Source organism: Eubalaena glacialis, chromosome 7, assembly GCF_028564815.1.
Source record: "Eubalaena glacialis isolate mEubGla1 chromosome 7, mEubGla1.1.hap2.+ XY, whole genome shotgun sequence".
Classification (NCBI taxonomy): domain Eukaryota; kingdom Metazoa; phylum Chordata; class Mammalia; order Artiodactyla; family Balaenidae; genus Eubalaena; species Eubalaena glacialis.
Genome location: NC_083722.1, coordinates 33,268,480 through 33,281,399, shown reverse-complemented (window position 1 = coordinate 33,281,399; position 12,920 = coordinate 33,268,480).

The following is a 12,920-nucleotide window of genomic DNA, read 5'->3' as shown; positions in this document are numbered from 1 at the left end:
ATAACCCATTGTAGGATATTCTCAACCAATTGTAGGTCAGAACAATAAATGTAGAAAATTTCTCCTGGTAAAATATATTGAATGTGTGGAGAGAAAAGAAAGAGAAAGAAAGAGAGAAAGAGAGAAAGAAAGGAAGGAAGGAAGGAAAGGGGAAAGAGAGAAAGAAAGGGAAAGAGGGAAAGGGAGAAAGGGAGGAAGGAAGGAAGGGAGGGAGGGAGGAAGGGAGGAAGGGAGGGAGGAAGAAAGGGGAAAGGGAAAGAAAGAAAGAAAGAAAAAAGAAAGAAAGAAAGGAAGAAAGGAAGGAAAGAGGGACGGAGGGAGGGTGGGAGGAAAGAGAGAGGAAAGACTACAGGTATATAAGGCAGCTTTGGCAAGTTGACACTGAGCAGGGAGAACCAGATGCTGAACCAGAAGATAAATCTTGCCACCCTCACATTTTTACCCCACAGCTTCCCCTGATGATGATGAGTTTGGTTTTATGGCAGAGTTGACCATCAGGAAAACCAAATAACTGAGAAAGTGGCTGGAGAAGTCACCCATCCCAACCAGCCTCCTTGCCTGGGTCTGCATTCATGATGCAAATTTTCCAAAATGCTCTGGTTAGCAAATAAAAAGCTGGTTGTGGGATCTAAAGAAAAATCCCTGATACTACGTTTGTACCCATCCCAAGTACTCTTTCAGGAGGAGATCTTTTTTTTATTTAAAAGTAAAATGTAGTTATTTTTATTTAAGGTAGTTCCCCATCTTGAACACATTTACATTTTTCTTCCCTCATTTACAGCCTATTTCCTGAAAAACGTTGAGAAGATTTAAGAGTCTGATATTTTCCAAGGTCATCTCATGATTCATCAGTTTACTGTTTGTTAAAATATCAGCCTCAAGAAACTGGCTTAAATGGGAATGTTCATCTGGATTTTCTCTTCTGATTTACTTCATGGATGACATGAGAATTAATTAAAAGATTAAAAAGTCAACATTGCGTTGAGTCTCTTGAATAACAAAGAGGCCCTGTAAGAACCAAGTGAGGCTACAACAGGCACCCCTCGTCCTATAATATAGAATCATATATTAATAGAATTTGTAACCAGGAGGGGCCTTAGACCTGTCACCTTATTTCACAGAGGAAGAAGCCAGGCCCTAGAAAAAGGAAATGACTAACTCAGGATCACACCCTCAGCCAGTGGCATAGCTAGGACTAGAGTTCAGGTCTTCTGAGAGTCACCCTCCAGTGTTCTCGCTCTTGCTTATTTTCAAGTGTATCCTTTTTGATCACTCTTCCCTTTCCTGCTCTGCAGCTGTTTCTACTTTAGTAGGAGTCAGACACCTTTCTGATTGTCCCTACTTAGGAGAAGTCAAAGGTCATTTAAATAGCTGAGAATTTCCTTCTCATCTAGAGCTCCATAGAAGTCAGGACCCCCATCCCCATGGTGCGGAGGAGGGAGATAAAGTTCAGAGATGAAGTTGACTTGCCCGAGGCCACACAGCTGAGGCTCAGACTCAGGCCTCCTAACACCCAAGCCAACGTCCTTCCCAGCACATTATAATAGATGGTCTGGTACCTTCCATGTGCTTTTGTTTTAAGAAGCAGATAGTAAGCAGAATTTGGTCTAATTAAAGGCCATCCAAGGGGGATTAATGAAGTACAAAAAGGACCTTATTAAAAGGAGTTGTCCTCTACAAGGCAAGCCAATGGCAGTTATCCTTCCAAAATGAACATTAGAAAGAAGTTCTTGTGTAATTTTCCAATCATTTAACTTCAAGATTTCTATCTATAGAGTACATGTGGGTCTGCATGTCCTTTTAAGATGGCCTGAATCAAGGATGACTTAGCAGAAAGCTGCTAAAGGTCAACGATCATGAGCTATTACCTTTCTTCATGTATAATTGTTACCTAATGAAAGTAATATAAGCACATTACAGATCTTTGGAAAATTTAGGAGAGAAAAATATATACCCATAATTCTACCATCCACCATGTTATTGTTATTATTTTGCATATTTCCTTTCTGTCTTTTTCCTAGAAGTGTTTTACACAGTTTTAAGTGGTCTTGCTCTCGTTTCCGCAGCATACTTACAACCTTGAATCCTGCTTTCCCCTCTGGCATTAGATCATAAATATTTTTCTTGTAATACATTGTCTTCATGAGCATCATGTTTAATGTCTGCAAAACATTCTACCTCATGAGAATCCCATAAAGTGTCTTTGACCTTTTGCAAGGTCCATGAACATTATTCCAGGGAATTCCGGGGAATGTGGAACATTATTCCACATTCAAAGTTGGCAATAGCATTTGTTTGAATTTCAAAAAGTAAAAAGTAGCTCAATTAGTTATTTAAAACATTTCCCCTTTAAAGACCAGCATGAGAGAACCTCTGGGTATGTGATAAGTGAGCTGCACAGACAGGATTAGAGGAGGTCATGAACCGTCCCCTCAGTCCTTACCCTGCTCAACACAACACCATGGGCACTAATACCTAAGAAACCTATTGGACAGTTATAGTCTTTATTCCTTATTGCATTATTTAGTCTACACTCATAATGATTATAGACTATCAACAGAAAGAATAAGGAATACTGTTATTAAAATATAGAAAGTGAATGAGAAGCATTAAAATTATAATTCTGTACTGATACATACTGTAACATGGATGAACCTTGAAAACATCATACTAGATGAAAGAGACCAGGCACAAAAGGCCACATATTGTATGATTTCATTTATATGAGATATCCAGAATAGGTAATTCCATAGAGACAGAAAGAAGATTGGTGGTTGCCAGGGACTGGGAGATGGGGCAATGGGGAATGACTGCTTAATAGTTATGGGGTTTCCTTTTGGGTTGATGAAAATGTTCTGGAACTAGATAGTAGTGATGGTTGCACAACATTGCGAATGTGCTAAATGTCATTAACGGTAAATTTTATATTGTGTGTATTTTACCACAATAAAAAAATTATAATTCTGAAATTTTTCCTTGAGATAGTCTTCACCAGATATGTAAGTTGTTTTTATTTTACAACTCTAATAACATGAGTTCAAACTTCAAAATATGTCTTATACTTTAAAATCTGTTTTAAAAGTGGGGAGAAGCAATCCATTTACTGGGAATAACAGTCATCCACACCCAAATTCCATTCCCAAATGTATTTGTAGAGAAGTATTTGCAAATGACAGTCTGAAATCTCTCTCAACTCTTCATTTGGAAACAAAATATGAAAATTATAAAAATAAAACCATTGATATTTTAAGTTAAAATGCAAGAATTCTAAACATTAGGCAATGAAAACAATTTTTTGTTTTCTTTAATCTATATTAAACATAGCATGTAGTTTCTTTCAATCTATATTAAATATAGATTTTGTCCCTAAACTAAGCATAATAAATGATTCCATTTAAAAATGTATATCACAAATTATGTTTTTTCTCTTGTAAGTATTTTAAAGTGTTTGTCACATGTTAATAGGAAGTTAAATTTTGTCTTAATAACATGGATATTAACGAAGGTTGCAGTGAATTAATCTTTATCATACAATTTTAATACTATTTTGTTAAAAATAAAATATTTTACGAAAAATTTAAAATATGTATCAATGAGTTAGTATTTATAAGCGCAATATTTTAAATATTTTTAAGTGCTTAAAGCAATGCCTGGCACTTACTAAGCATCATATATGTTTGTTAAATAAAAATAATGCAAAAATTATGGAATGATTTTTAAAATACTATGAATTTTATGAGACTGTATATGAGTTGACAAGGGAGACTTGCGAAGTAAAAAAAAAAAAAAGCTATATATCTATATATATACATATGCAGGGAAAGGCAGATTTATGTAATGATTCCCTCATTGTTGGCTATTTGGGTTACTGCCAATGTCTTGTCTTTTTTCAAAAAAATTGAAACGTAATTGACATACAATATTACGTTAATTTCAGGTGTACAACATAGTGATTCAATATTTTTATACATTATGAAAAGATCACCACGATAAGTCTAGTAACATCTGTCACCATACATAGTTATTACAATATTAGTGACTATATCCCCTATGCTGTACTCATTTTTTTTATAGCTGGAAGTTTGCACCTCTCAATCCCCTTCCCCTATTTCTCCTGTCCCACAACACCCTCCTCTGTCTTGCTTTTATAAGGATTACTATAATGAACAGTTTTCAAGCACAAAGATGGTTCTGTAGTTTGTTGTTTTCTTCAGGTATATTCACAGAATTAGGGTTATTGGTCCAAATGTTAGGATAACATATATTACTTTTGATATGTGTCATTATTGCTAATCTTATCTGTGTGGAACTTAGCATAAGGAAAAATATAATGCCCCAATTCGTACAGACTCTTATATCAACCTTATCTTTTTTTGATCTTCATAATGACTCTATAGAGTAGAGGAGGTATTATCATTCCTATTTTCTAGATGAGTAAACTGAGACTTGAAGAGTTGAATCATTATGACTTGATATCTAGCTAGGAAGGGACAGTGATTTCGACTGCAGAGACACCAAGCAGGAAAGACTGTCTTGTGTGATAAATTTCTTTCTCTTGGTAAGGGAGCCCACTTATTGTCAAGTTGGATTTAGGTCCCACCCTAATCCAGCATGGCTTCATCTTATCTTGACTACATCTGCAAAACCCTATTTCCAAATAAGGTCTGGGCAAACATGAACTTTGGGGACACTACTCAACCCAGTACACTTGGGTGGGAGGACACTGATAATCTGCCCCTCACCACTTCCCATTTTGTGCTGTGCAGTAGTTAGCAGAGGTATGTGATCCTAAACAGTGAAGGGAGACACTTGGTTCCAATAGGCAAGGCAGCATCTTGGGAGGCTCCCCATACTCAAAAGGCCAGATAATGGGCCCATCCCCATCTTCCTCCCCAATAGCTGCTGGAAGCGAGTTTCAATAAACAGCTCCCATAGCCAGGGTAATAAAGACTCTCAAAGGAAGAGATGTGTACAGAGACAAGAATTACTAATATATCATAAAAGAGAAGCCAAAATGCAACACAGGACAAACATCTAAGGAACAATTGTTTTGTTTTGTTTTGTTTTATTTTTGGCTGCATTGGGTCTTTGTTGCTGTGCGCGAGTTTCTCTAATTGTGGCGAGTGGGGGCTACTCTTCATTGCGGTGCGCAGGCTTCTCATTGCAGTGGCTTCTCTTGCTGCAGAGCACGGGCTCTAGGTGCGCGGGCTTCAGTAGTTGTGGCTCACGGGCTCTAGAGCGCAGGCTCAGTAGTTGTGGCGCACAGGCTTAGTTGCTCCACCACATGTAGGATCTTCCTGGGTCAGGGCTCGAACCCGTGTCCCCTGCATTGGCAGGCAGATTCTCAACCACTGCGCCACCAGGGAAGCCCAATCTAAGGAACAGTTAATGGAACTCACAGAAGGTGATTTTAAGGGAAATATAATTAAAATCTTCACAGAGATAAGAGAGATAACTGAATCCATGAGACAAAAAGGAAGTTATGAAAAGAACCAAATAGAGGACTTCCCTGGTGGCGCAGTGGTTAAGAATCCGCCTGCCAATGCAGGGGACACGGGTTCGAGACCTAGCCTGGGAAGATCCCACATGCCACGGAGCAACTAAGCCCACTTGCCACATCTACTGAAGCCCGTGCACCTGGAGCCTGTGCTCCGTAGCAAGAGAAGCCACCACAAGGAGAAGCCCGCACGCCACGACAAAGAGTAGCCCCCGCTCACCACAACTAGAGAAAGCCCACGCGCAGCAACAAAGATCCAACACAGCCAAAAATAAAATTAATTAATTAACTATTTTTAAAAAGTTTAAAAAAAAGAAGATAACTGTTTTTAAAAAAAGGAAAAAAAAAAGAACCAAGTAGAGATCTTGGAAAAGAAAAGTATTCAGAAGAAGGAGAAATAGCAGAATGAGCTGGAAACAATAGCTGAGGGATTCTCCCAGAATGTGGTACAAGAAGACAGAATGTATGAAGAAATATTTATAAACATGGAGATTAGAGCCAGAGTCTCCCAACCTATTTATACACGTTCCAGAAAAAATAAAAGACATAAATGATAAAGGGGAAGAATAATTCAAAGTATAATAAAAGAAAATTTTCCAGAGCTGAATAAAGACACGAATCTTCAGATTGGGAACAGAGTAAGATGAATGAGAGATAACTACACATAAATAAATAGAGAGATAGGTAGATAAGTAAATAAATAAATTTTTTAAAAAAGAAGAAAGGAAGGACTACATCTAGATATACAGAGTGAAATTTTAGAACAATGGCAATAAAGAGAATTCTTAAAATTATCAAAAGATTTTGAAAAACATTTCTACAAATCAGAATTCTCACTGGAAACATGCTGGATACAAGACAGAAGAAATATATCTTCAAAATTTTGAGAGAAAAATGGTTACAAATCTAGAATTCTATACTCAGCTATTATTCAAATGTGAATGTAAAATAAATATATTTATAGATATTCAAGGATGCAGAACATTTGCCACCCACAAAGAATTAATAGAGAATGTACTTACCTAGAAAAAAAGGAAAAATAGTAATCCTAGAGAGATACATGAGCAGTATCTTATTAAAGAAGTCAGTGAAACTTATTGTAAAATCCATATAAGTTAGGGTAACCACCCGAAGAAATAGCAGATACAAGTTCCAGATTTTAAGAACGATAAAATAGGACAAAGAAAAGTCAATCAATCTTACAAAAGACAAAAGGAAACAACAGAAATCCAGGCTAAGTAGAAAAGGCAAAATATGATGGGAGTTCAGATGTATCAATATCACTTTGAATGTGATTGGGCTCAGTTCATGGATGAAAAGAGAATCTTATATTGGATTTTTAAGAATCTAGCTATTGCAAGAGACACATCTAAAACTTGTCTAGGGAATTCCCTGGCGGTCCAGTGGTTAGGACTCCCGTGATTTCACTGCCGAAGGCCCAGGTTGGATCCCTGGTCGGGGAACTAAGATCCCACAAGCCACGTGGGAAAAAAACTGATAAAAATCATGTAAGAAGGTTGAAAATAAAGTGATGGAAAAAGATATTCAAATAAAAATTAATAAAAAGAAACTATGTGTGATTATATTTAAAGTAAATAAAATAAAATTCAAGGAAGAGCGACTTCCCTGGTAGCACAGTGGTTAAGAATCTGCCTGCCAATGCAGGGGACATGGGTTCGATCCCTAGTCCGGGAAGATCCCACATGCCGCGGAGCAACTAAGCCTGTGAGCCACAACTACTGAGCTTGTGCTCCAGAGCCCGCGAGCCACAACTACTGAAGCCCACGCGCCTAGAGCCTACGCTCCGCAACAAGAGAAGCCACGGCAATGAGAAGCCTGCACACCACAATGAAGAGTAGCCCCCACTCTCCGCAACTAGAGAAAGCCTGCACACAGCAATGAAGACCCAACGCAGCCAAAAATAAATTAAATAAATAATTTTTTTAAAAAAATTCAAGGACGAGCTGGAAAATGGACCCAGTAGTAGTTAGCACCCCTGATACCTAAATAGTGGCCTCTAAACATCATTTACCACTAAAAGGAATTAGGGTTCACTTGAGAAAAGGCTGATTCCAGGTCTGGGGCAGGAAAGGTACAAGATGAGTCTGGAACAAATTGTCATATCAGAGATAAGAAAGCCAAAGGCCACAGAGAGTATCAAAACCACTTAGGAGTCCTCATATAGCTCAATAACAAAAAAACAAACAACCCAGTTGAAAAATGGGCAGAAGACCTAAATAGACTTTTCTCTGAAGAAGACATACAGATGGTCAACAGGCACATGAAAAGATGCTCAATATCACTAATTTAGAGAAATGCAAATCAAAACTACAGTGAGGTACCACCTCATCCCAGTCAGAATGGCCATCATTAAAGAGTCTGCAAATAACAAACGCTGGAGAGGGTGTGTAAGAAAGGGAACCCTCTTACACTGTTGGTGGGAATATAAATTGGTGCAGCCACTGTGGAAAACAGTATGCAGGGTCCTAAAAAAACAAAAAGTAGAGTTGCCATATGATCCAGCAATCCCACTCCTGGGCATATATCCAGACAAAACTAGAATCCAAAAAGATACATGCATCCCTATGTTCATAGCAGCACTATCCACAATAGCCAGGACATGGAAACAACCTAAATGTCCATTGACAGATGAATGGATAAAGAAGACATGGTACATATATACAATGGAATACTACTCAGCCATAGAAAAGAATGAAATAATGCCATTTGCAGCAACATGGATGGACCTAGAGATTATCATACTAAGTGAAGGAAGTCAGAAAGAGAAAGACAAATACCATATGATATCCCTTATATGTGGAATCTAAAATATGACACAAATGAACTTATCTACGAAACAGACTCACAGACATAGAGAACAGACTTGTGGTTGCCAAGGGGGAAGGGGGATGGGGGAGGGATGGACCACCCCTGGTCCGCCAGAGAATTCCCTTAGTGTCTTTTTCTAACTTTTAAAAAATTTGTGAGGGAATTCCATGGCGGTCCAGTAGTTAGGACTCCGTGCTTTCAATGCAGAGGGCCCGGGTTCAATCCCTGGTCAGGGAACTAAGATCTCACAAGGCGCACAGCACGGCCAGGAAAAAAAGACACTAAGCCTAAGAAGTTTAATGGACAAGTACTAGTAAACTTTCCAAAAAGAGATAATTTCTATGTTATATACATTATTCTAGTGTTGGAAAGGTATCTAACTCGTTTTGTGCATCCAGCAAAGCACTGATGCCAAAACTCAGCAAGATTAACCTCACATGGAATATAGATGCAAAAATTCTATTTAAATTTCAGCAAGGCAAATACAACAGTGTATCAAGGGAATATATTATGACAAAGGGAGGTTAATTACAGAAGTCCAAGAATCTAATTTTAACTTAGAAAGTTTATGTAATTCACTACATTTACAGATTAAGGCATCTGATGATACCAACAAATGCTGAAAAATAATTGGTAAAATTTAAATCTATTATTGATTTTAAAAAACCCCAAAAACCTCTAAGCAGCTAGCTCTAGAAGGGAAATTTCTTATCTTAATAAAACAACTTATGAAAACCTACAGTTATTATAATACTTAGGGGCAATTTTAGAGGTAATCCTATTAAATCAGGAATAAAACAAGGATGCCTGCTTTCATGCTACTATACAGCATTAAACTGGGAGATCTAGTCAGTAAAATGAAATAAGAAAAATGAATGAGAAACCTATAAATGAGGATGTTTTCATCTACAAATTAGAGAAAATCTAATTTGAAATAGCTTATACAATAAATAAATTCTATTATCTCACATAATAAGAAATCCTGAGGTAGGAAGTCTCCAGAGCTGGTTAATTCAGTGGTTTGCTGACCTCATTAAGGACCCAGGTTCTTTCTATTTTTTAACTCTACCATCCCCTGGAGGTCAGATTTGTAAATCTTCCAAGCTTGCCTCTCCCAAGGCAACAAGATGGCTCCCATATTACCAAGCATCCTATATAAATCTGGGATGCAGAAGGGGTATCTATTCCTGTTTGTTTCTTTTCAAGAATGGGGAAATGTTTCCCTGAAGCACTTCAGGATATTTTGTCACCTCTCATTGGACAGAATTAGGTTATATGCCCATTCCAGAACTATGTAATAGAACTCCCAGTCTGCCGGGATGGACATTTAGTCGGAGAAAGAAAGAAAATCTTGGGGGTGAAGACCACTGAGACTTTGGTGTGTTTGTAACTAGCATATAACCAAGCCTATCCTGACTTGATCAACAAAACCTGAAGTTAATCAACATCTTTATCCTCCTCTTTGAACAGTAAATCCAGTCACTCTCTTTCTTGATATGCTACCCCTACTCCCTCCTTCTCTCTGTAGTTCAGCACTTTTATTAATTTCTTTTAAATACTTCCAAAATGTGTCTATGCAGGTACAAATTCTTGCATAAAAGACTGAAAATTATATATTACTATTCTACACCTTCCTTTTGTTACTTAAAATAGATCCTGAAGTTCTCTCCATATCAGTACATAAAAAGCTTCCTAATTTTTTTTACAGCTATACAGTAAATCCCTGTGAAGCAGCTACTATTACTTTCTGCATTTTACAGATGAGATGTTAGGACATCTGCCCATGGTCACACAGCTGTTAGAGTAGCAGAGCTGGGATCTGAACCCAAGCAGTCTAGTTCTAGAGCTATTCATCACTATGAATCACTATAAATCAAAAGCAAAAGGACACTATTTAATAAGAACATGCAGGTTTTTTAAGTCAAATTTCTAGAAATGAAAAACAGTCACTCTTTCATTCATTCACCAAATATTTATTGAGCCCATAGTATGTGCCAGACACAGTTCAAGGCTCTGGGGACATTGCAGTGAACAAAATAGACAAAAAAGCCTAGTCTAATAGAGTTTACATTTTACTAATGAAGATAGATAATAAATATAATATATAGTATATGAGGTAGGGGATAAGTGCTAAGGAGTAAAAATAAAGTAGGAAAAAAGGGTATGAAATGTTAAGAGGGAGGGGTTGAAGTTTTAGATAAGGTACCTGGGAAAGCTTCACTGAGCAAGTGGTGTTTATTCAAGACCTGAAGAAGTAAGACAGCAAACCATATGGATGTGTGGGGAAGAACTTTTCAGGCAGAGGAAACAACCAGAGCAAAGGCCCTGATGGGGAACCATGCCTGGTATTTTTAAATAACAGCAAGGGACTTGGTGTGCTGGGGTGTGGAGAGAGAGAGAGAGAGCAGTGGGAGACGAGTCCAGGAGGTAACAACAGGCTGGATCATGCAGGGACTTGCAATCACATAAGAGCTTTGTTTTTGCTCTGAGTGACAAGGGAGTCACTGGTGGGTTCTGAGCAGAGGGAGGCAAGGATTTGACTAAGATTTTAACAAGGTCACTCTGCCATGTTGAGAATCGGCTGAAAGCAGACCAGTCAGGAGGCTGTTGCAATAATCCAGGCAGGAAGTGATGGTGACTTGGACCCGGGGGGAAGCAGTGAGGATTATAAGAAGTGGTCCAATTCTGGATCCATTTTTAAGGAAAATCCATAGGATTTGCAGTATTTGCAGTGTGAGACAAAGCGAGGAAATAAAGATGACTCCAAGATATTACCCTGAATGCCTATAATAACAGCTGCCAATAACTGAGATAGGGAAAACTTCGGGGTTTGGGAATGAAGAACAGGGGCTCAGTTTTTAACTTTCCAAGTGGAGCTGTCTCATAGGCAGCTGGATATGTGGGTCAGGAGTTTAGGGGAGACGTCTGAGCTGGAGATATAAATTTGGAAGTTATCAGCATATCTATGGTATTTGAAGTCACAAGACTGATGACTTCATCTGGAAAGTGATTTAAACTGTGAAAAAGAGAAGAGTCTCAAGAACTGAGCCCTAGGACTTCATCATTTAGAAGTAGGGACGATGAAGAGGAATCAGCAAACAAGACTGAAACAGAACAACCCGAAATAGAGGAAGAAAACCAGATGAGTATGATTCTTCAAAGCCAAATGAAGGAAGTTTTTAAGGTGTAAAAGTAAACAGATGGGTTAAACAGCAAATGAGACCTGCATGAAGATGAAATCAGCAAATTCAAAAATAGAGATGGAATTTTTTTTTTAGAAGAGTGAGGGACTTCTCTGGTGGTCCAGTGGCTAAGACTCCACGCTCCTAATGCAGGGAGCCTGGGTTTGTCCCCTGAGGGAACAAGATCCCACATGCCGCAACTAAGAGTTCGCATGCCGCAACTAAATATCCGCGTGCCACAACTAAAAGGTCTCGCACATGGCAACAAAGATCCTGCATGCTGCAACTAAGACCCAGTGCAGCCAAATAAATAAATAAATAAATATTTTTAAAAATTAACAATTAGAAAAAGAAGAGTGATTAAGAGAAATGGAGGATAGAATGAAGAGATTCAATGTGCATTTAGTGGATGTCCCTGAAGAAAAGAATAGAGAATGTGAAAAGGCACTATAAAGAGAAATTTTCTAAGAATTTTCTATAGTTAAATTTAGAAAGACATTAATGTTGTAGGTTCGGTTCCCCGGGAAGTAGACTGAAACAGAGATTAGTGTGCAGGAGGCTTATTATGGAGAGCTCTTGAGATCAATACCAGTGGAAGGGATGGAAGCAGGACTGGGCAGAGGGAGAAGGTGAGGTGTGATGCAGCCTCAACAAAGACTTTGGCCAACTTCATGGGAAGGATGACCAATTGTCCCCATCTGCCCAGGATCGAGGGGTTTCCCAGGATGCAAGATTGAGGAGTTTTAGAGACACGAGTCCTTGGCAAAGGACTGGTTGATTATTCTACCAGAGGGAGCTCTGACGCTAAGAAGGACCTTTAGAATTGTCCCACATTGAGACAAGAGGGCTGGCTCTTTGTATCCCTGTATTGACGAATCATTGTATGCCGGCTGCCCTTAGGAAGGGGTGTAACCTCTTGAGCAAAACAGCACTATTCAGCTGAGGGCAATTCCTGGAGAAGGCTGACATCTGAGCGTTGTCTTCTGGAAGCACCCCCATCTCCTAGCATCTAGAGGATTAGGTCCTTCAGTCCTGAAGAGGGATCCAGGTGGTGCAGGACAGTGTTGAACATAATGAGTCTTTCTAATTGAAGTAGTAAATTGTCTTGAACAGAATAAATAATACAAATCCACACCTAAACACATCATCACACCTGCAGAACAATATAGACGAGAGATAAATCCAGCCAAACTGGAAAGACAGACCGTCTACAAAAGAACAATAATTACTGAGAACAGACTTCTCATCAAATAACAAATGCCAGAAGAAAATGAAACAATATCTTCAATGTATTAAGGAAAGTAATTGTCAACCTGGAATTCTATATTCAGCAAAATCATGGTTTTACACTGAGGACAGAATAAAATAAAGACATTTTCAGACAAACAAAAGACTCAGAGTTCATGTCTCAC